Source organism: Grampus griseus (assembly GCF_964374135.1).
Source record: "Grampus griseus genome assembly, chromosome: 7".
Lineage (NCBI taxonomy): Eukaryota > Metazoa > Chordata > Mammalia > Artiodactyla > Delphinidae > Grampus > Grampus griseus.
In genome coordinates, this window is record NC_139001.1 from 108,924,785 (window position 1) to 108,946,565 (window position 21,781).

At 58.4% G+C, this 21,781-nt stretch overlaps 1 protein-coding gene across 17 annotated transcripts in view; it reads right to left on the bottom strand.

The window, feature by feature from the left end:
- BIN1 (bridging integrator 1) overlaps window positions 1-21,781 on the bottom strand; it is a 55,765-nt gene that overhangs the window by 27,379 nt on the left and 6,605 nt on the right. The gene's annotated exons all lie outside the window — the stretch shown is intronic.

Here is a 21,781-nt window from a genome sequence, read left to right on the forward strand (position 1 = left end):
AACCGAAACAGCAGTATGAGGGGTCGGGCGCCCCTCCTAGCTGAACTTACACTGCACCCCTGGGTGCTCCCCCCAACCCTGGCAGCTGAACATGAGGGGGCCAGTAGGGGCAGCCCCACCTCCCCACATGACTCCTTTTCCTGGGCCCAAGGCTCATAAATACCAGACGGCGGGGCAGGGAAGTGACCGCCCCAGGACCAGGAGGGCAGGGAGGGTGGCTGGGCGTCAGGCTCTTGCGGTCCCTGGGAGTCAGCTCCCAATCTGACCAGAGTTTCAGTTATGACCCATTCTAGCCCATATCTAGACTCCCTCCCACCCCTGGCACTCACACTGGCACACGTGCATTCACACACACAGGCACACAAGGGCACACACACGTGGGCTCACGGCCACACACTCTACTCCCCAAATCCCAGAGGCAGACTCGCCCCTCTGTGAGTCACAGCTGTCCCTTCTCAGCTGTGTCAGCAGAGAGGGCATTGAGGACACAGATGGGGAGGTGGGTGGGTAAAGGCAGAGAGAGAGAGAGAGGGAGAGAGACCCAAGGCCGAGAGAGGGGGGAAAGATCTAGAAAAAGAGGGAGCCAGACCAGGAGCCTGAGAGGAAGCCCTGGCCCACCAGGTTCTCCCAGACTCCCCTCTCCCAGCTTCTGTCCCTCCAATCCCAGAGTTCTCTATGAGCAGAGAGAGAATAAAGAAGCAAGGAAGGGTGAGGGCAATGGGAAGACAGCAGAGAAAAACATGAGATGGGGGTACAGGAAGGGGCTACTGAGGGAGACAGGAGGTGGGGTGTGCAGGGGTAGAGGGAGGCAAAGACGCCCCTCCACAGGCCTGGGCAGGCAAGCAAAAAGGACAACACCGCGATGATGGTCGGCAGAGACGGCGGCCAAGACCCAACAAGAATAACAAGTCAGCAGGTGGTAGTGGGTGAGGGTGGCAGGTGGAGGAGACAAACAGGTGGGCCCCTGGCAGGGATGAGTACCAGATGGGGCTGGAATGCCAGGCCAGGGTCCTAGACCGAGGGATGCCCAGTCCCAGAACACAGCCTGGACCCTTCCCACCCCTGACTGACCCTAGGATGGCCTGTGCTGCCCTGCTCCCCCTCCCCCAGCTGCCCAGGAGCCAGGGCGAGGCCAGTCGGCTCTCAGACCCTCTCTCTCATCATGCAATGCATTCGGCCATCTCTTGCCAAACGCCCGCTCTGTGCCCAGCCCTGTTCATCTCTGCTGGGTCAGCAAATCATTCAGACGTGTGCCCAGTCCCAAGAGAGAGGGAGGTACATGAGTCTGCGGGAGCCCAGGTTGGAGATCCTATCCAGTCCGGGCAATCAAGGAAGACTTCCAGGGGGAAGGGGCAGCTCAGAAGGAGGGGAGAGCTTGCAGCAAAGGCGAGGAGGACCAGAAAGATGAGGTCCGTTACCAGGGAATTTCAAGTCGCTCAAGATGACTAAAGGTCGCAAAGGATGGAGAGGAAAGGTGAGAGTGGCGGGTGCGGGGGCAGCGGCGCACACTGGGGAGCAGCCTGCCAACAACTTTGTGCTACAACAGTCAGGACACTCCATGGGTGAAGTGCAGCTGGATGCCAAGGGCCGACAAGGGACTGAGAGGAGAAAAGCAAAACCACGAGCAGGAAAACAGGCACTTGGGAATTCCCTGGCAGTCCCGTGGTTAAGACTCTGTGCTTCCAATGCATGGCGGGAGCGCAGGTTCGATCCCTGGTCAGGGAACTAAGATCCCACGTGCCGCACAGTGTGGCCAAGAAAAGATTTTTAAAAAGAAGAAGAAAGTAAAAGAAAGAAAACGGGCACTTCCCTCAATCCACAGGCTCCCCATTCCCCTGGCAGCCACATCCGGCTGGCCCCATGGGAACAGGGTGGAGCTGTGGGGATGCCCAGCCCACTCGACACTGAGCACAGGTAGGTGACTCACCCCATCAACGCCCACCCCACAGCCCCGCCACCTCCAGAGAAAGAAATGGACCACCAGGTGGGAAAGAACCTGCAGAAGTCAGCAGGGGCCACTGGAGCAAACCATCAGGCAGGAGAACTGGAAAGTGAGCCTGTCCACCCCCTGCCTCTCCTTCTCCCTGAGGAGATGCCCTCCATCAGTGGAGTCACCAGTGCCCGCCCGGCTATCAGGGCTCCTGAGAAGGCCAAGGCCCCGATGTACACACAGAAATGTACACCTGGCCCCAGGCATCCAACACAGCTGTGGGTTTCCCCCAGCCAGCGGAAGCCACCAGAGAGAGCTTCAGGCCTCGAGAAAGAGGCCAGCCATGGTGAGACTACACCAGGTGGTGAGAAGAACCCTGAGAAAAGGGACTCTGACCACGTCTCTCAACCTCAAGTGCCTTGTCGGAAAATAAAAAGGACGGTAGCGGGCTTCCCTGGTGGCGCTGTTGTTAAGAATCCATCTGCCAATGCAGGGGACATGGGTTCGAGCCCTGGTCCGGGAAGATCCCACATGCCGCGGAGCAACTAAGCCCGCGTGCCACAACTACTGAGCCTGCGCTCTAGAGTCCGCGAGCCGCAACTACTAAGCCTGCGTGCCACAACTACTGAAGCCCGCGCACCTAGAGCCCGTGCTTCGCAACAAAAGAAGTCACCGCAATGAGAAGCCTGAGCACCTCAACGAAGAGTAGTCCCTGCTCGCCGCAACTAGAGAAAGCCCGTGCACAGCAACAAAGACCCAATGCAACCAAGTAATTAATTAATTTTTTTTTTAATAAAGGACATTAGCGCCCACCTTAAGGCTCATGTCTGTAAAACATCTCTGTACCTGGCCCATAGTAGGTACCCAAGTACAGGTGATCCCCTAAAAGACTTTCAGAACAGCCTTCACACAGTTGATGGCTGGACCTGACACAAACCCACCCTCCCAGTCCAGACAGATGGCATCCCAAGATGTCAGACAGAAGGCATGCATGTGCACACAGCAGACTCCTATTCATCCTCCAAAATCTCGCTCAGGTGACACCTCCTCTGTGAAGCTGCCCCTGCCCTTTCCCTCCTCCACCCCACTCTGTACCACTTAGGGCCTGTACCAACTCTCCTCATTGCCTGAGTGTCTGCCTCTGGCCTGGCCCAAGCCTGCACAGCCTGAGAGCCAGGACAGTGTCCAGCCCTCTCTGTGTCCCCAGCTCCGTTACAGGGCTGGGCACAGGGTCGACACAAAACTCGTTCTCATCTGAGCTTTGAACTTTGAGATCAGAGTCTTGAACTTGAACAAAACAGTCCACTTCTCAGTTTCCTGTTATGCAAAATGAGAGGGTCGTGTATGGAAAGTCCTCAGCCTGACACGCAGAGAGCTCACCATGAAGGTGGCTGTTAGGATCAGGGTGAGATCTGGCATTCACACGAATTTGAGGTCTGGTCTTGGGTAACGTGTGTTGGCTCCAGTGGGTCCCAGCCCTGCAAAGTCAGTGTGGAGGGCGGTGACCAGCACGGCTCCATGTGACCTCAGGCTAACTGCTTAACTCGCTACACCTCAGTGCCTGCCTCTGACACGGGAGTAACTGTACCCACGGCACCGTCGAGGCTCAGGGCATCGCCCAGTGAGTGTGTGCTGGCCTTGGCCTTGTTTATGGCTCACTGTACCCATCCCACTTTACAGACAAGGGGAGGAGGGCACACAGCCTGGGTCCTCGTCCTCAGGGGGAGCTCCCAGTGTGGCTACTGAGGGAAAAACAAGCTGGGCACCTCCTGCCCCAGGCCAGGGACCAGGACAAAATTTGTTGCAGTACAGCTCCACAGCACCGATGGCTACCTGTTTGCCACCCTCCATAGCTGGGCCTCCTGCCACGCCCCAGACACTGGGGAAGAGGCCTTTCTGACCAGCCTCTGGGGTGCCCAGACTGCACCCGATCACCCTGCCAGCTAAAAGCCGCTGGGCCATGCCCGATCTGTCCCCACCCCCACAGAGGCCCCAGGGTGGCTCTGTCCAGCCCTCACATACACAAGCTCACAGCCCTCTCCTCGCCGAGAGCGGAGCCCCAGACTCTCCTGTGTCACGCTAAGCACACGCTCATCATGCATGTCTCCCCTGTAATAAACAAAGGGGAGCCTTTTGGACGATGCGACAGATGACACCAAGGTCGCAGTTGCTCAGCCCAAGCCCAGCGGTCCAGGAAGCCTTATCAGTGCCACCCCGTCTGCTCTCACCACATCCTCAGTGCAGCTAGATAGCAGAGGGTATGGAGAGCCTCGGAAGGACCAGCCCCGGGCAGGGCAGAAAAAGGGGAGCTGGTGGCAGAACGAACCTCCCCGACAGCGTCCCTGGGTCAGCCTGTCCGGGCTGGGCCGTGACCCAGGGCCAGTGGCCCCTCCCTGGCTGGGGCAGGAGGCTCACAGGACACGGCTGAGTGCCTCTAAGTGCCAGGGCTCAGCGACAGCTTCCTGTGGCCGGGGTGCTGCAGGGGGAGGGGGGCGCCCCTTCCCCAGCCCCTCTCACGGCCCAGAGGCCTCGTCCGGGCCATCTCGCCAGGCCACCTCCTCTCCTCCTGGATGGCCAGTGGCCCCAGGGGACAGACCAGCTGTGCCACACACCCGGCCACCAAACCCAGAAGAACAGAAAGGGCACCCGGGGCCAGTCTCGTTCGAACTAGGGACCAATTATCGCTCACTGCCCACCGAGCACAGCACTTTACAGACACCACGGGCCCCCTCCTCACAGGGAAGTGTCCTTGGCTCCACGCGACAGATGGCAGGCAAATCAGGACACACAGCCTAGGGCCTCACAGTCAGGCGTGAGCACAGGGCTGCTCCCAAGCTCCAGACTGGAGGAGGGGCACCCAGCAGACCTGGCCCCCTCCAAGCCACCCCAGCCCAGCCAACACAGCGCAGGGGAGCAAGCGTGCAGGCACTCACCCCTCGGCTGACCCCAGGGGTCCCGCTTGGACTCCTCCCTCCTCCCAGAGCGTGGCCCGCCCCCTGCATGTGTGGGACACATGCCCACATCTGAACATGCAGCACAGGGCTGGCAAGAAAAGCCCAGCCCAGGGGCCCAGGACGGAAGCCCTGGTCCCCAGGCTCTGGACCAGGCTAGAAAAGCCCTTCTAGAGACCAGCAGAGATGGAGACCTCCTCCCGCCTCCCCCAGCACCCGGAGCCCTCACGCTCACACACACAGAGGAGCGTTCAGCTCCCCCGGGCACCCACCACCCAGCCGCTGAGACCCCAGCAGGCCTTCACCTTCCTCATCATCTCCTCTGGCACCTCCACGGCCACGGCCTCAGTTGAGGCTGGTCACGGAATGAGCTGCGCCCGGGCGGCTGGGCCTCACCACTGCACTTCCTCCTCCGGGCAGGGCCTGCGGTCAGGGGACCACAGCGACAGGATGCACATCCTTGCAGCCTCACAGAGGCTCCCGGGCAGGCAGGGGCACACAGACAGACAGGCAGATGGGCAGGTGGAAGGCCAGGTTTTTCCAGGGGTCACACAGCAGGGACCCATTCGGATGGAGACACGCCAAGAGGCAAAAATGAAGAGGTGGCCATCAGAATTGGGCCAAAGGCCACCTGGTGGCTGGAGCTGCCCCCTCCCAGGATATTCTGCCCCAACTTTCCACAGCCTCAGGGTCTCTGGCTCATTCCCCGACACCCTGGGGTGACCCCCTGACTCCTGCCCGACGGCTCCATCCTCTGTTCCAAACAGCGGGATGGGCCGGCTTCATGGTCCTCGAGCCCAGATGCTGCCCGGGCCCACCGGGCCCCCTGTGATGGACGCCTGTCCCCACACTCCTCCCAACCCTCTAGTAACCTAGGAGCCAGGTGGGCAGGGCCTCAGCAGAGCAAGGAGGGAGAGGGGAGAGGTAAGCCCCAGCCCACCAGGCACGGCCACATTGCATAGGCCCCCTCCTGACTTCTAGTTTGAAATATAACCCACATAAATGGCAAAACAAGTTGAAAGAAGAGTACAACAGACGGCTCTCTGCCCTTCCCCAAACTCACCAATTGTTACCACAGGCCACAATTTTTCTCTCTTTCTCTCTATTGAAACAGTTTAGTTCGTTTGTTTGCACGTCAGCCCAACCACTGGAAAGTAGGCTGCAAACATCATGACCCTGTACCCCGAGTCCTTCACCCCTAACGACGTCGGCACATTTACGTCGGCACCTTTCCAAGAATAAGAATGTTCTCCTAAATCCCCGTGGTACCATGGCACCCCCGATGTTTACTCTTTACTTATTACTATTACCCAATATACGTCCATATACAAACATGCCTAGTTGTCCCCCAAATCTCCCTTAGGTCTGGGTTATTTGTTTTTTGATCTGGGATCCAAACACAGTTCATAGTTCACACATTGCTTTTTTTTTTTAATTGAAGTATAGTTGACTTACAATGTTGTGTTAATTTCTGCTGTAGAGCAAATTGATTCAGTTATACATATGTATACTTTTTCATATTCTTTTCCATTATGGTTTATCACAGGCTATTGAATAGAGTTCCCTGTGCTATACAGTAGGAACTTGTTTATCCCTCCTTTATATAATAGTTTGCATCTGCTAATCCCAAACTCCGAATCCATCCCTCCCCCTCTCCACCCTGGCAACCACAAGTCTGTTCTCTATGTCTGTGAGTCTGTTTCTGTTTCGTAGATATGTTCATTTGTGTCATATTTAGATTCCACATATAAGTGATATCTCTTTCTGACTTACTTCACTTAGTACACACTTTGCTTTTTCTTGTCATGTCTCCTGTCTCCTTTAGTCTAAAATATTCCCCCACATACCTATTCCCTGTACATGTTTGTTTCTCTTTCAAGATATTGACATTTTTTTTATTGCAGTACAGTTGATTGACAATGTTTTGTTAGTTTCAGGTGTACAGCACAGTGATTCAGTTATACATATATATCTATTCTTTTTCAGATCATTTTCCCTTATAGGTTATTACAAAATACTGAGTATGGTTCCCTGGGCCACACATTTTTTTAAGAGTACAAACCAGTCCCATGGAGCATGCCCTACACTCCAGATTCATCTGCTCATTCCCTCATGATTAAGTCCAGGTTAAACATTGTTTTGGCAAGCATACTACAGAGGTAATGTGTCCAACAGCATCACCTCAGGATGCCCCCTGCTTCCGGTGCTGAGCTTGACCACTTGGTCGGGCAGTGTTTGCCAGACCTCTGCCGTAGAGATGACTTGTCCCTAGATAATTGACTAGTCATCTGAAAGGCGATACATCGCCACTGTGTGACAGTCCACGGCCAATAACTTTTTACCCGATGTCTTTATGTCCATTTAATACTTTACTACTCAAAGTGGGGTCCACGCACCAGCGGCATCACAGCCCTCTGGGAGCCCGGCAGAAATACAGAATTTCAGGCTCCACCCTAGACCTGCTGGATTCCATGACGCATTTTAACAAGTCCCCTAGGGCTCTGCGTGCATTAAAGTCTGAGAAGCTCTGTGCCTCTCATCTTTGCCTGAACCAACTGTTATCGCGGGCTTCTATCACCTCCTCTATACTACCTGGCGTGCTATAAAGAAGTCCTTCCCCTGGTCTCGCCTTTATGGGGATATTGTTACGGACTCTTGCCTCCGTTTTGCATTCAATGTGCTATAGTCTATTACCATCATTATTCTTTTTCACGCTCAAACTCTCCTAAATTCTGCCAGTGGGAGCCTGTGGACACGCCTCCACTAGTCTTGGAGCCCTTCCTCGCTTCCTGACACTACGAGATGCTCCAGGCTCAGCGGGTCCCTGCCCCGGCCCTAGAATCAGCCATTCCTCCAAGAAGCCCAGGGTCCCTTTAGGGGAGACGTGTGCTCACTGCTTCTGGGCGTCCGGTTCCTAGGTCTTTCTTTTCATCTTTATGCCAGGCCTAGAGCTATGTATTCTCACCACCACTTTAGAGATGAGAAAAGGAAGGAATTTGGCCACAGGGCAAAGAAGGAGCAGAGCCAGGACCCCGTGGCTGAGCAAGTGTGGCCCAGATCTCGTCTGCTGTGGAAAGTGAGCGAGACTCAAGGCCCTGCAGCTGCCCACTGGGTCCGTCCCTGCCGAGGCCGAGGCCACACCACCCAGTGACTGAGCCCTGGGGATGCAGAGGCGATGGGCTCCTCCGACAGTCGACCCTAGCCCAGGGATGCCCTGCTGGCCTGGCCGAACCCTTCTTGGCACTGTGCAGCCGTCTGGACCCCTTGGGCCTCTTCTTCCAGTGGGCCTTGGCACCCCCATTTCATGAATGAGAATGAGACAGCCTGGGACCGGGGACCCTTTGCTGCAATGCTTGCACCTGGACATACCTCTCCACGAGCAACAAAATATAAAGAAACTATATGGGACTAAAAGTAACTGCGTGCATGCACAGTTGGGGCAAAATTATGGACAAAAGATACAAAGAGACCAAAAAACCCAGCTGCCACTTTTGAAGAGCCCGGAGCAAAAGCAGGGGGTCAGGAGCAAAAGCAGGGTACTGCGCATGCCCCCTGCACACAGCACCACCAAGGGGGTGGGCAAAGCACCTCAGCCACCCCTCCGGCCAGACCCCTGGACACACCTCTACCCTCACCCCATATAAGGAACAAGCTCTCCCTGCTCAGGAAGCAAGCGAGCAAGGGAAGCTGTTGTGTGTTCTCGCTCCCACCAGCTGCAGCGGAGGGGGGTGGGGGGAGGGCCCGTAAAGCCTTGCCTGAATTTCTGGTCTGGCCCCTAGTCAGTTTCTATTGCTTGCGGAAGGCCAAGAACCCCGGTCTGTATCAAGGAGACTGTGGGCCGGCCAGGACTGGACCCAGGGCTCCTGACTCCTCGGTCCTTTTCCCTGGCTGCCGCTCCTGCACTGCAGCCCCTGCCCCCGGCTGGCCGGTGACTACACCAAGGCTGCCTCTCCCGCCGAGGGCCCGTGAACTCACTCACGCAGATGCATCAGGCACCTCTGCCTCAGAACCACAGTGCTCACGCCCAAGGCTGGCGATCTGCTGGCCAGTGTGACACGGCTACAGCCCCAGAGCGGCCGCTGCACCCTGGCGTTGGGTGGGCACCAGGCAGAGAGCGGCTAGAATGAGGGGTCTGGCCTCCTTGGCCCGGCTGTGACCGGCAGCGGTGGGGAGCGGCTCAGGCTCCTGCCTGGGAGCAGAGCCCAGGGCCCGGAAAGCTGGTCCAGAGCACAAGGCTTCCAGAACGCATGGCAAGGGGCCTCCAACAGCACTCCTCAGCCCTCCTGCGGTGCCAGGCTGGCCATACATCAGGCCCAGCCTGACGACTTCCCCAACAGGCGATAACTTTTTAAGAAAGATAAATGTTAAAACGCCGGCCTTGGGCAAGAGCCAGGAACAGCATTCCAACCCCAGCAGACAAGAATGCCCCCCAACGCAGGCCCATGTGCACACTCGCGTGTCCGCGTGCCGGTGCTCGCCCACGTGTCTGCACACAGCCCCACACACGCTCCCGGACACGGCTCCTGCCCCGGCCCTTCAGTTGCCTCCGGACACAGGAGAAAGGTGGCAGGAACCACACGGAGGCCACAGAGCCAGGCAAGAAGCAGAGCGGAGGCCAGGAGACGGTGTGGAAGAAAAATCCGGAATGCAGAAGGGAGCTGGGGAGAAAACCAGAGAAAGGGAAAGCAACAGTCTCCCAGGGGGGGCAAGCCAGGCTCCAGGCCCAGGAAGGGCCACCTCTGGGCCGGCGGGTCTCAGGAGAGGGTGTCCCAACTCCAGCTCCCTCTCCCCAGCCCGGCACACACGCAGGGCTGCCCCCAAGAGACAGCCCCCTTCCCTGGTTCCTCTGTGCCCCCATCTTTGCTCGGCACCTCCGTCACCCCAGGCTGGCTGGAGGAGGTGACAGGAGAGGCTGCCACCCGCCTTCCTTTCAGGGGAAGTCTGTGAGCTCAGCTCACACCCGGGGGGGGTAACCCTCACCATCGGATGTCATCTCCCAGCCATGCACCCGCCCAGCCAAGCTCCCCATGGACTGCATCTGCCCCTCCTTCGAAGCTCCACAAAGATCATAGTGTAAGGCATGACCCCAGGGAGCCCTGGCCAAGGACCCAACTTGAGGGGAGCCCACCACCCCTGACACTGCCTTACAGGTGGGCTCATATCACCAGGACATCCCAAGGTGTGACTGTTGGTCCCATGTTACAGATGAAGAAACAGGCTCAGAGAGGTCACTCAGCTAATGAGTGGCAGAGCCAGGACCCCGAACCTGATGGATTTCAAAACCGAAACCCAACTTGTGATTCTTTTTTTTTTTTTTCTTTTGGCCGCACCACTGGGCTTGCAGGATCTTAGTTCCCCAAACAGTGATTGAACCCGGGCCCTCAGGGCAGTGAAAGCTCGGAGTCCTAACCACTGGACCGGAGGCCTAACCACTGGACCGCCAGGGAAATCCCTCAACTTGTGATCCATAAACAGGGATACAGAGCCGCCTGGGGGTAACAGGAAGCGTGTCTGTTTACTACAAAAGATTCCTGCTCCACTTTGCAGCATTCCAAAGATTTGACTGGTAAAGAAACCACTTTTGTGACATAAGCGGCACAGATTGTGTATTAGAATGCAAAGTTTGCAAACATGTTTGCAATGAAATACAAAACTGAAAAACATTTCCAGGTTCCCCTCCCAAGCCTCCCTGAAGCGCCAGGGCCTCACCCCACTTGGTGACCTATTTTTCTTCCCAAGTCCTCATGTTCTGGAAGTCGCTATCCCCTGACACCAGTCCACAGAGACCCATCATCCTTTCCTGTGGGCCCTGGTAGGAACGGCTGACCGACTAAGGAAGCCAATGGGCCTTTCTTGGGAAACTGTCACTCTAAAATTATCTCCTTCCTCTTTTAGTGATTCTTCCTTTCCTTTAGAAAGACTGGCGAGAGTGAAAAGTGATGTTTGGTTTTCTTTTTTTACGTCCTTAACTGGTACACAAACACTTGGCCGCCATGTATGTCAGACCCACAACAGTGCCTTGAAATACGACAGTCTGGTCGAAACCAGTTTACTTACTCCCAGGTAAGGAGTTTCCAGATGATTCCAGCCAAGAAACCCTGCCCTCCTCTCCTCTCTCCCCTCCCCTCCCTGGAAGCCTGAAATTCCAGCCTGTTCAGCAGATAAGCCAGTGGCCAGAAGCCAGAGCAGGGCCACCCTGACTCCAGAGGAAGCTGGGGTGGGCTGCGGTGGGTGCAGGAGGCTGGAACAGCCCAGAACAGAGCACCGGGGAGCAGAGGCAGCAGGGGCCAAAGTTGGGATGGGGAAGGGGTTGGGGGGTGCTGGGAGGGGCGGGGCTGGGCTGGGCCTGTGCGGGGCGGAGGCAGCCACAGATCAGACGCAGCCGCTAATCCAAAGGCGTCCGGAGAGCCTTACGAGCATTCGCTAAATCCCATGAGAGGGAGGTATTCAGATGAGGAAACTTGAGGCCTGGGACTTCCCTGGCGGTCCAGTGGTTAGGGCTCCACGCTTCCACTGCAGGGGCCCTGGGTTCCATCCCTAGTCGGGGAGCTAAGATCCCTCATGCCACGCGGTATGGCCAAAAAAAAAAAAAAAAGGTATTATAGATAACTATCAGGCAGTAAATTAATAAAAATCTGTTGTAGAAAGAAAAAAACACAAGAACTTGAGGCCTAATGCCCCTGGTCTCAGGGCTAAGTAAACAGGAGCTAGAATCTGAACCTGGCCATTGGTTCCCAAACAAAATGGCTCTAAAGGAGGCCCTTTCCTCTCAGGGAGGACCTGGGAGGGGGTCAGCCCACATGGGGTGCCCTGGAGCCCCAAGGGGGCACAGGAGAGGGCCCAGGCTTGGTCATGACTGGCTCCCCTCTCCTCAGGAACCACCCGCCAGTCTGAGCCCATTCCTGGATGTCCACAGAACCAGAACCAGAAGCAGGCCTCCATGTGGGTAGGAGGGCTTCTGGAAGGGCCGGTGCTCCAAGGGGAAGGCGTGTCCAGTGGCGATGGAAGTCTCTGAACAAACACACAGCAGGGCACGGAGAGGGCGGGGCTCAGGGACGTGACCTCTGTGACCTGATGAAGGAGCGAGGGCACAGCAAGTGCAAAGGCCCTGGGGTGGGAAGAGCAGGCCAGAGTGTGAAAGAGGGCAAGAGGGCAGGTGTAGGAGGAAGATGCCCTGCACACAGGTGCCGAGCCCTTCGCATGGAAGGAAGTACTATTATTATCCCTACTTTGCAGACATGGAAACTGAGGCACTGCCTTAAAAACTCCCCAGGGTCACACAGCCAGCCAGCGGGGTGGTTAGGATCCAAAGCCCGAGCCTGGCTCCAGAGGCTAGACCCTCCAACCACTGCACAAACTGCCTTGGCAGCCAGGGCCAGGCCGCAGGGCTTTGAAACTCCAGCGGGGGTAGGAGGCCCTGGAGAGCTGTGGTCTGACCCACAGATCTGAGCCCAGGCGGCTGTGTGGGAACAGACTGCAGAGCAGGTTGGAGCAGGGAGCCCACTTGGGTGACTACAGTGACCCAGGTGAGAGGCAATGATGGTTTAGGGCCAAGACAGGAAATGGCGAGAAGTGCTCAAGGATGGGGGGACAGGGAGAAAACTGAGGGGGACGCCAGGTTTGAGCGACAAGAGGGAAGGAGCTGAATCACCCGAGGTGGGGACACCTGGGGGTCACAGTGAGTCTGAGGTCCCCAGAGGTTTCGGAAGGCAGGTAGGCGGGGCCAGGGGGCCAGGGCTCACCTTTCTGAGCCCTGAGCCCCATCAGTAAACCCAGCCAAGACCTCACGGGGGTATAAGGATGAAGTGGGGCTGTGAGGCTAAGAGGGTCCAGCACAGAGCAGGGGCTGGCTTCCCCCTGTCCCTTTACCCCTGTGTCGACCTGGGATTCCTCCCACCCAAGCCAGAAAGCTCTAGCAGCCGCTCCCACCTCGTTCCCTCACCTCCACCACCCCTCCGGCCCACACATCCCTTTCCTGTGCCTGGTGCCTGGCGCCCCAAGCACCTGCTCGTCATGACTCACTCGGGCTTACACACAGCATGGCACGGCAGCCAGCCCACCTCCCGTTCCTGGTCCCACCGCCCTCAGCAGCCTCCTCCCCCTGGCTCTGCAGGGGCCCTGCCAGCCCCACCACCACTACCCTGACCCCTGGTAAAAGGGTAAACTGGTAAAGGCCCCCTGGAGCCCAAACAGCGGCTCAGAGTACTGGCCTCTGACGACCCACAAGCAGCCCTGATGGGCCTTGCTATCTGACATCCCAGCGCTGAGCCCAGGATGCCGCCCACTCTACAGAGGGGTCAGGGAGGGCTCCCAGCCACAAGATCACCCACCGGCCACTTGCTTCCATGCTGGGTGGGGCCAGCAGAGGACGCGCACAGCCCCGCCCTGAGCCCAGCCCTCCACACCACCTGTTCTGAGACATCAGCTCCACCCACCCCAGCCACCGCCGGCCCACCTGTCCCCTCCATGCGAGTGTGGGTGCTATTCTCAGCCCCAGGCGCCACGACGCCGGCCATCAGCAGAGGGGTGGAATCTGCCCCTCCAGCCCAGCCACCTCCCACCAGCCCCTCATCAGCTGCTTGCTGGGCTCCCTGGGGGAACAGCCTGTGTGGAGAAGCAGCAAAGCACGAGCCCAGCCCCCAACTCAGCAGAGCACAGAGCCAGAGCCAGGCCAGGGGAGGTAAAGGTCTCGCCTCCACCCACCTGCTTGGGGCCAAGCAAAGGTCTGACGGGGCAGGACCACGGCCACCTCCACGACATTCATCAGGAAACCACTTCCCTACTGACGCCAGGCCAAGCCGGCCCTTCACATCACCTCCTCCAGGCAGCCTTCCCTGACCCCCACCCCAGGCACAAGGCTTCACTCATTCCTCTGAATGCCCTCGGCCCTTTGCCTATGTCTGTTTGGCCTCAACGTGCAACCAGGCTATTCATTCATTTTACCACTCGGAATCCTCCATGGCCACATCTGTGGACCTGGAACTATTAAAGAGTACCTAAAGGACATAAGACATGTGGTATTTTTTCCCAACATGTTAGTGCTTTTATTTTGCTTATTGTTGTTATTTTTGTCACTCAAAGGAGTTGATGCCCAGAGTCAGCTTTAAATAGCTCCACCCAGTCCTGCCAAGTGCAGACACATGCCCTGCCCACAACACAGCACGGGGGAGGGCCGGCTCCCTCCCCCCCGCCCCACCTCTCCCCACCCCGGCCCTGTGGACCCTCCCAGGCCCTCGGCTGCCCCGGAGCTGTCCTAAGGGCTCCCCTAACGCAGCCCTGGCCTGATTCCAAGTTGCCACTACCTGTGAGGACCCCCCACTTTGCAGATGCAGAATCAAAGGCTGGGGACTCACTGGTACAGGGCCCCAGAGCAGAAGAGGGGGCCAGGGCCAGTGCCACTGCTTTCCACTAGAGCAGGGGCTGGGGGAAGGCTGCGAGGGGGCTGGGAGGGGCGGGAGGGGAGCATAGTCAGAGCAAGGGCGAAGACCAGGGTGCGGGAAACAAGAGGGGCCCAGAGTGGGAGTCCGGTGGTGGCCCCGCCCCTGGCAGAGGCGCTGACTGTCAGCGGGCAAGGGGGCTTTCCCAGGCTCCCTCCTGCTAACCCTGCACAACTGGTCTTGGGCTGTGGCGGGGTAGAGAAATACTGTGGGCAGGGAGGGGCCTGAGGGGGAGGCACTGGTCCTCCCAGCCCAGCAGATGCAGGAAATCAGCACACGGGGGACAGGCGCTGGGGCCTCCCCCTGCCAGCCCGGAGACCACAGGGGACAATGCAGGGGCCGCCAGAGGTCTGGGCAGGTCCCCACCCAGGGTCCCACCTCTACCCTGAAAGGCGGGAGGTAAGGACCAAGTGAGCGCAAAAGGCCCCTCCATCTCTGACTTCCCAGGGTTGGGACAGAGCATCAGCCCTGGAGTCTATCTTGCTAAGGAGGTCTTCAGGGTCTGACCCACGTCCCTCCCTGAGAAGAGCTGAGGCAGTGTGGACACGGAGGGGTAGCAGAGACTCCCCACACCCACCCACAAAAGAGGGCCCTGGCCCCCAGAAATCACAGCCAGTGCCAGCTCACCATCTGGGCCTGCTGCAGAGGTTGCTCACACCCACCTGTCCCTTTCCTCCCCCAGGGCCCGCTTTCCCAGGAGAAACACAGTTCAACAGTAAGGGAAAGCTGAGCTGGCAGTCAGAGTTACCCACTTCCTTTTTTAAAAAAAAACACAAAATCTCAGCAATGTGCCAAAGGAGGAGAGCAGAAAAGAGCAGTGCAGGGCATGGCCTGGGGTGGATGCCCAGCCCCAGACCCCAGGAGGTCGGCTCCTGGCCAGCCCATGCTGCAGCTCTGGACACTTCTGGAGCATCTAAAAGCTGGAAGCACTCCTGCTGCTTACAGGGAGACGGAATAGGGGTCGGGGGAGGCCTAAAAGTGGTGGGAAGGGGTCCACGGTGTCACCTGGCCCCTGCCGGGCCCTCTCTGGGCAACACGTTCCCCTTCCTTCCTCCCACGAGGCCTCACCATCTGGATCCCAAGCTGAGCCTGGAGGGCTCCACCACTGCTGGGCCAAGGCTGGCCCGGACTTGGGCAGGATGGCCCAGCTGGACACACACGGAGGGCATGGGCACAGCTGAACACCCCACGCCCGCCAAGGCGCCTCAGTACCCCTACCCAACCCGAGAGCTGGAACCCCAACCTTCAGTGTCCTCGGCTGTGAAATGGAGACACCTCTTCCCCCGTTAAATCCTCACATGAGGGGAAACTGAGGCTCAGAGGGGACAGGTAACTTGCCCAAGGTCAAGCGCTTGGGAGGAGCAGGGCTGGGATTTGAACGTGGGCCTTCCATCTGCCACGCTATGTAAGATGCTCCGAGAAGCCTTTTCCATCCCTGGTGCACGGGAGCCTCACAGCCCAACTCAGCGTTAAGTGCCTACTGTGTGAGGGTGTCAGGATCACACATTCACAGCGGGACCAGCCTCCACCACTGAAGACTCGGGTCTAGCAGGGAGGACGGTCATCCCATTGTATGGAGGAGCAAATCGAAATAAGAAGGCGAGAGTAACTGGCCCAAGTCCCCAGTGGAGGGGAGGGGGCAGGAGCTCGGATCCGGGCTGCAGGATGTGGGTGTGGCCTCTCCTGGTCTCTCACCTCCACCAACAGCGCACACAGTGGGACAGCGTGACCCGACGGTGCACTGACTCAAAGCTGGGACGCAGGAATCAGGTTCTGTCCTGCTGCTGACCATGGGTTTCCCAGGGTGCTGACTCAGCTCTCCCAGGCGGCCCTGCAGCCCTGCACCCACGCCTCAGCTTCCTCAGTGCAGTACCAGGATGGCCCCCACCTGGTCCACCAGACCCACAGGAAGGGCCCAGGACCCCCCTTGGCTGTGGCCCCTGCCAGGCCCATGGTCCCCTCCACCAGGAGGCCTGGGTGGCAGGGACACACACACAAACACACACACAACTTATAAACTAGCTCCTGGCTTAGTTTATATTTCAAACAACATATTTTCATCCTGTCCCAGCTTCAGCAAATGCACCCAATTAATTGTGGATTCTATTTCTCCGTTTAGATCAACTCCACTTGTATTTCTGGCCATTAACTCCTCTTCAAGTCTCCCCTCCCCTCCCCCGCCGTGGGATTCCCCTCCCTCCCCAACTCTGTTTTCAATCTGCACCCAGGTCTCTCTCTACCTGAGGCTGCCCCTGGGAGTCAAGTCAGGACAGTTCCTTCCACATCCGACCCTGACCCTCTGGAGTCCAGTGATTCCTGCATGAAGCCAGGTTCCCCCACCTGCCTGGTAGAGTCATGGGGGATCCCAGGGGCCATGTGGAAAGTCCCAAGGTGGCTCTGCAGGGTCACCTTCTCCTCTAGCAGGCCAGCGCCCCTCCCCCATACACACCACACACACACACACACACACACACACACACACACACACACACACACACGCACACACACGCACACACGCACACACACACATAACGCTCCCCAGGTGTTCGCCCCACGAAAGTAGCCCCCACCCACTGATTTTTTTTTTTTTTTTTTTTTTTTGCGGTACGCGGGCCTCCCACTGCTGTGTCCTCTCCCGTTGTGGAGCACAGGCTCCGGACGCGCAGGCCCAGCGGCCATGGCTCACAGGCCCAGGCGCTCCGCGGCACGTGGGATCTTCCCGGACCAGGGCACGAACCCGTGTCCCCTGCATCAGCAGGCGGACTCTCAACCACTGCACCACCAGGGAAGCCCCCCACCCACTGATTATTAATGGAAAACATTTCAGCATTCACATTTGCACTACAAGAATCTCTTCCAAGCATCCTCCAACCACCCTCTCCCAGCTCAGGGATGGCGGTGGCAGCTCCCAGGAAAGGCCAACCTGGGGCCAAGTCCAAGACTGGGAGGGAGGAAATCCCAGGGCTTCCCTGAGCTCCAGTGTTCTCATCTGCCAAGTGGAACCATAATGCAGTCCCGCCGACCTCATAGGTCACTGAGAGGAACAAATGAAAAACAGCAAGTGGGAGGGTTCTCAGTAAACCGCAAAATGCCACGGAGATGCTAACCCTGACCTCCCCTCCAGAATCATCCAGACCCAGCGGGACCCAGCAGAACTCAGCTCCACCATTATCACTTACAGGAGTCCTGGAGTTCACCTTCCCTCACTGGGAGGGGCATCTCATGCTTCCCAGGTCCTGGGTGGGCAACTGAGGCTCGGTGGCCGAGCCAGGGTTCAACCCACATCTCTCAAGCCCCAGCTGTCTCTGCTGTGCATCGGGTTCCTCGAATGAACGAATGAATGAATGATGGGAGACCCCTCACCTATGTCCCCAGGTCCCTCCCCTCATTAGGCCCCTCAACCCAGCCCACCTGGAACTGTTTGCCCTCCCCCCACCCATTCAATCAAGCTCCGGCTCAGGGGGGCTCTGGCTTCCCTCCTGGGGGAGGCAACACCACCCCTCCCGATTTAGTGTTTTCAGCCTATGCAGGAAAGAAAGGAAACAAAAATGCACTGCAGTTCAATTTCAAGAATCCGGTCATCAGAACACAAAAGCCAGAATGGTCCCTACCTGCGGGTTCCCAGGGGTTCCCCAAGATGCTCCCTGGAACAGAACCTGTGCGTCCTCCCCGCCAGGCACTGATGGCATCACTTCCTCCACCACCACCAGGCACTGGGCACTGATCATGTTCCTTCCTCCTGGACCCTCTCCACAAGCCCGTGGGCAGGAACTCCCAGTCCCGTTTACAGAGGAGGAAATAGGGGCTCAGAGAGGGCGTGACTTGCCCAGGACCCCAGGGCAGGTGGGTGGTCACTGGGGTCATGCTCCCTTCTCTCTGTCCAGGTCTGTTTTTCTCCTGCACTCACCCCAACCTCCTTCCTCCCCTTCCCTTGTTCAATCTCTCTTTGACTCTTGCCCACCTGCCAGGGATCCTGGGCCCAGTTCAGCACCCTCACCCACTCCATCACCCACATCTGGCCCCGAGATAGTTATTGACAGGCTGGAGGACACGACTTGAGAGAGGTGATGCCGTCTCGGAGCAGAGAAGTAGGGGCGGCCACATGCGGCTGGGGTGGGAGCAGCAGGGAGACCCCTCAGGCCAGCTTTCCCTGGGCCAGATCTGTCCTCAGTGCCCAGCGACGGGACCCGGCTCGCCAGGGCTCCAGCATGTTGGTCGCAGTCCTGGGGAGAGGCCGAGGTGACCAAAAGGTCCAAAGAAAGTAGCAGCAGCTGTCGGAAAAAGGGCTGGCAAGGCGCTCCCGTCACCCCAGCCGCCTTCCAGCCCCACGGCCCCTGCAAAGCTCCTCAAGCAGAGGCCTGGGTGGAGCCCTGGACCCCTCACCAGCCAGCCACTGGCCCTGAGACTCATGCACACAATGCTACCTTACGGCCGTGCACTCCTCGCCCTGCAGTCTGCACTCCGAGCCAGCGTTCCCACCAGCTGGCATGACCCCTCGTCCTCTGAGGACCCTCCCCGGCTCTGATCCAAGACCTAGGAGACCCCCCACTTGGCCATCTGGTCTGGCCTCAAAGGGCGGAGCACACTGGGGTGCCTTGAACAGGGGTGAGCTGGCCCACTGACCCCTCCCAGCTGTCCAGCTCGACAGGCTTGGCAGTGTCATCCCCTCCGCAGTGTCACCTTGTGGCCTCAAAGCAGAGAGAAGCAGGTTGGCACATACTGGGAGGAGGTACAGGACGTACAGCAGCCTTTCCAGGAAGGCTGTGACCCCAGCCCTGATGGAGTGGACTCCAGGATGGCAGCCCTGCCCCAGACCCCCCCCCCCGTACCTTCCTGGGCACAGCTGGATTCTAACCTAACCCAGGTCACTCCCTCAAGAGGAGATGCCACTTCCTCCAAGCAGTCTTCCCTGACTGCTCAGGCCTGATGGGAGGCTCCTCAGGACCCCAGTGTCCTTCCCCTCACCTCCCCCCAGTGCTGTGATGAGCACTGGGTATGGGGCTGGGAGCTCCTGGAGGGCAGGGGCCAGCTCTTCTCCTCCCAGTGCCCTCAGCCCTCAGACCTCAGCCCTCTGGCCCACAATGGGCAGGCCACGAAGGAGAGAATGACAAGGGGAAGAAGAGCTAATTCAGCGCCAGAAGTCCAGGCATCTAAAGCGAGGAGCCAGCTCTGATGTCCCTACAAAGGTGCCCTGGGGGCTCCAGGATGGGGGTGGGGGCTTGCAGGGCCTCTGAGGGCCCGAGAGCCCCAGCTCCACTGGCAGTGACAACAGCGACAAGTCCCTCCCCCCAGCACTGCGGTGGCTGCTGCTGGCTGCTGCCCACTCACTCCCAGCCCCTGGGGCTCAGCCCCCGCCTTACTGCGGCCCTTGCACTGCAGAGGCAGAGACGTCTGCAAGCTCGCCCCCTGTCCACAGAGCAGGGACAGCAGCAGAGACCCAGCCGGTCACCCCAGGCACAGCATGGGGGGGACAGGGCACAAATGTCCACTCCCAGGGGCACCATGGACAGGTCTCAGCACCCAAGGCTGCCCACCCCGAGGCTCCAAACCCACCGTCCACCAGCGCTGTGGCCCCAACCCCACCCCCTCTGCCGTGGCACTGGGACCTGGGGTCAGGGACTGGGGCTGAAGGTGAGGTCCAGAAGGCAGAGGGAAGAGGCCCAGCCCACAGCAAGCCCCAGTGGGTCTGAGGGCAGCAGCGAGTCTCAGGTCTAGCAAATCACACAGACCCCCAGGTCAGGGATCCCCGGCACCCCGATCACCTCAACGCTTTCTCAGGTCAGAGGAGGACCCCTGCAGACGGCCCAGGCCAACCCTTCTTTGGCATTCGGCCCGAAGCCAAGGAGGGCTCCCCAGCAGGGCCCCAGCCCACTCCTGAGAACTCGAGTGTCTGGGCCCAAGCACTGCAGCCCCAGGCTCAGGGTAGCACCATCACAGCCCCGAGACATTTTACCGCCGGAGAAGGTTCTAAGCAGCAATGCCCAGGGGTCCCTCGGAATGGCCTGTGCCAGGGCCGGATGCGCCCCCTGCACCTGACCCCAAGACCTGGGCTCTGATGCCTCCTGTGCTCTCGGGGGGCCTGAAATCCAGCAGCCACATCGCCCTTCCCCCTCCCACCCTACACCCTGAACCCAGGGCCTCCCGGACCTCTGCCAGCCATCAGCCTGCCTCTACCTGCCTGAAGAATCCAAGCATCCCGTCAACAAGGAAGCACTGAGCACCTACTGTGTGCAGAGCTGGGGGCACCACCGCTACTGCAGCAGGCAGGACCCACTCTTGTGGAGCAGATATTCTAGGGGGCTTGCCCCAGGCCACCACGGGCCTGCTTCAAGCCTGGACCCAGGAGAGCAGCCAACAACACCCTGGCTCCAGGCGGCCCGTCCACAGGGTGGGCAGCAAACTGCCCCAGGGCACTGGGCCCCAGACTTTTAGATTCCACACCAGGAAAATCTTCCCTGTGTGTGTGTGTGTGTGTGCGCGCGCGTGTGTTTTTTTCCGCCAGTGTGTATGTGTGTGTGTGTGGGCGTGCCTGCGTGTGTGTGTGTGTGTGTGTTTTGCGGGAAGGGGGGGTGCGGTCAGCATTATGACTATTTCCTCCCCCAAAACATTAAGAAACCACCAGAATTACCATCATTTCATAAAAGGAACACTGTTGCAACAATATGAACAAAAGTAGATACAATCTCAGGATAAAGGGTGTTCCTTCATATTGAGTAAAGCAGATGCAGCTTTCATATTTGGGAAAACACACACACATCACCTCATTTGTCCTCACTTGCAGGTATGAACTCCTGTCCCTAGACTTGCCTCAGGAAACCCCAGGCTGTCCCCTCACCCCAGGGCCCACCAAACACCCCCAAAACAGAAAGGCCACATCCCAAAGTATAAGCTTAGACCCCACGTGGGGACCCAGGGGCAGACAAGCAGCCCCAGATCTAATTTAATGGTGGGGAACATTTTGGGACAAAAATCTGTCAAATGACACCCCGCCCCCCGAGACAGGCCTTCCCTCCTGGATAGAGATCCGCATCTTATTTGCATGATCTGGGCCTTCCCCCTGGCCTGAGGGCCTACTCACCAAGGAAGAGGTAGCACCCCGGACAGTGGACCAGGACAGCCCATGGGCAAGTCACACCACTGCTCTGAGCCTCAGTTTCTTCATCTGCTGAATGGGTATCATAATGACCTCCCCTGCTTGCAGTGTGGATGAGAATTTTCACCAAGCATCTGGCACTCAGCAGGTGTGCAACAAACCAGGTTTTTTGTTTGTTTGTTTGTGGTACACGGGCCTCTCACTGTTGTGGCCTCTCCCATTGCGGAACACAGGCTCCGGACCCACAGGCTCAGCAGCCATGGCTCACGGGCCCAGCCGCTCCACAGCATGTGGGATCTTCCCGGACCAGGACACGAACCCACGTCCCCTGCATCGGCAGGCAGACTCTCAACCACTGCGCCACCAGGGA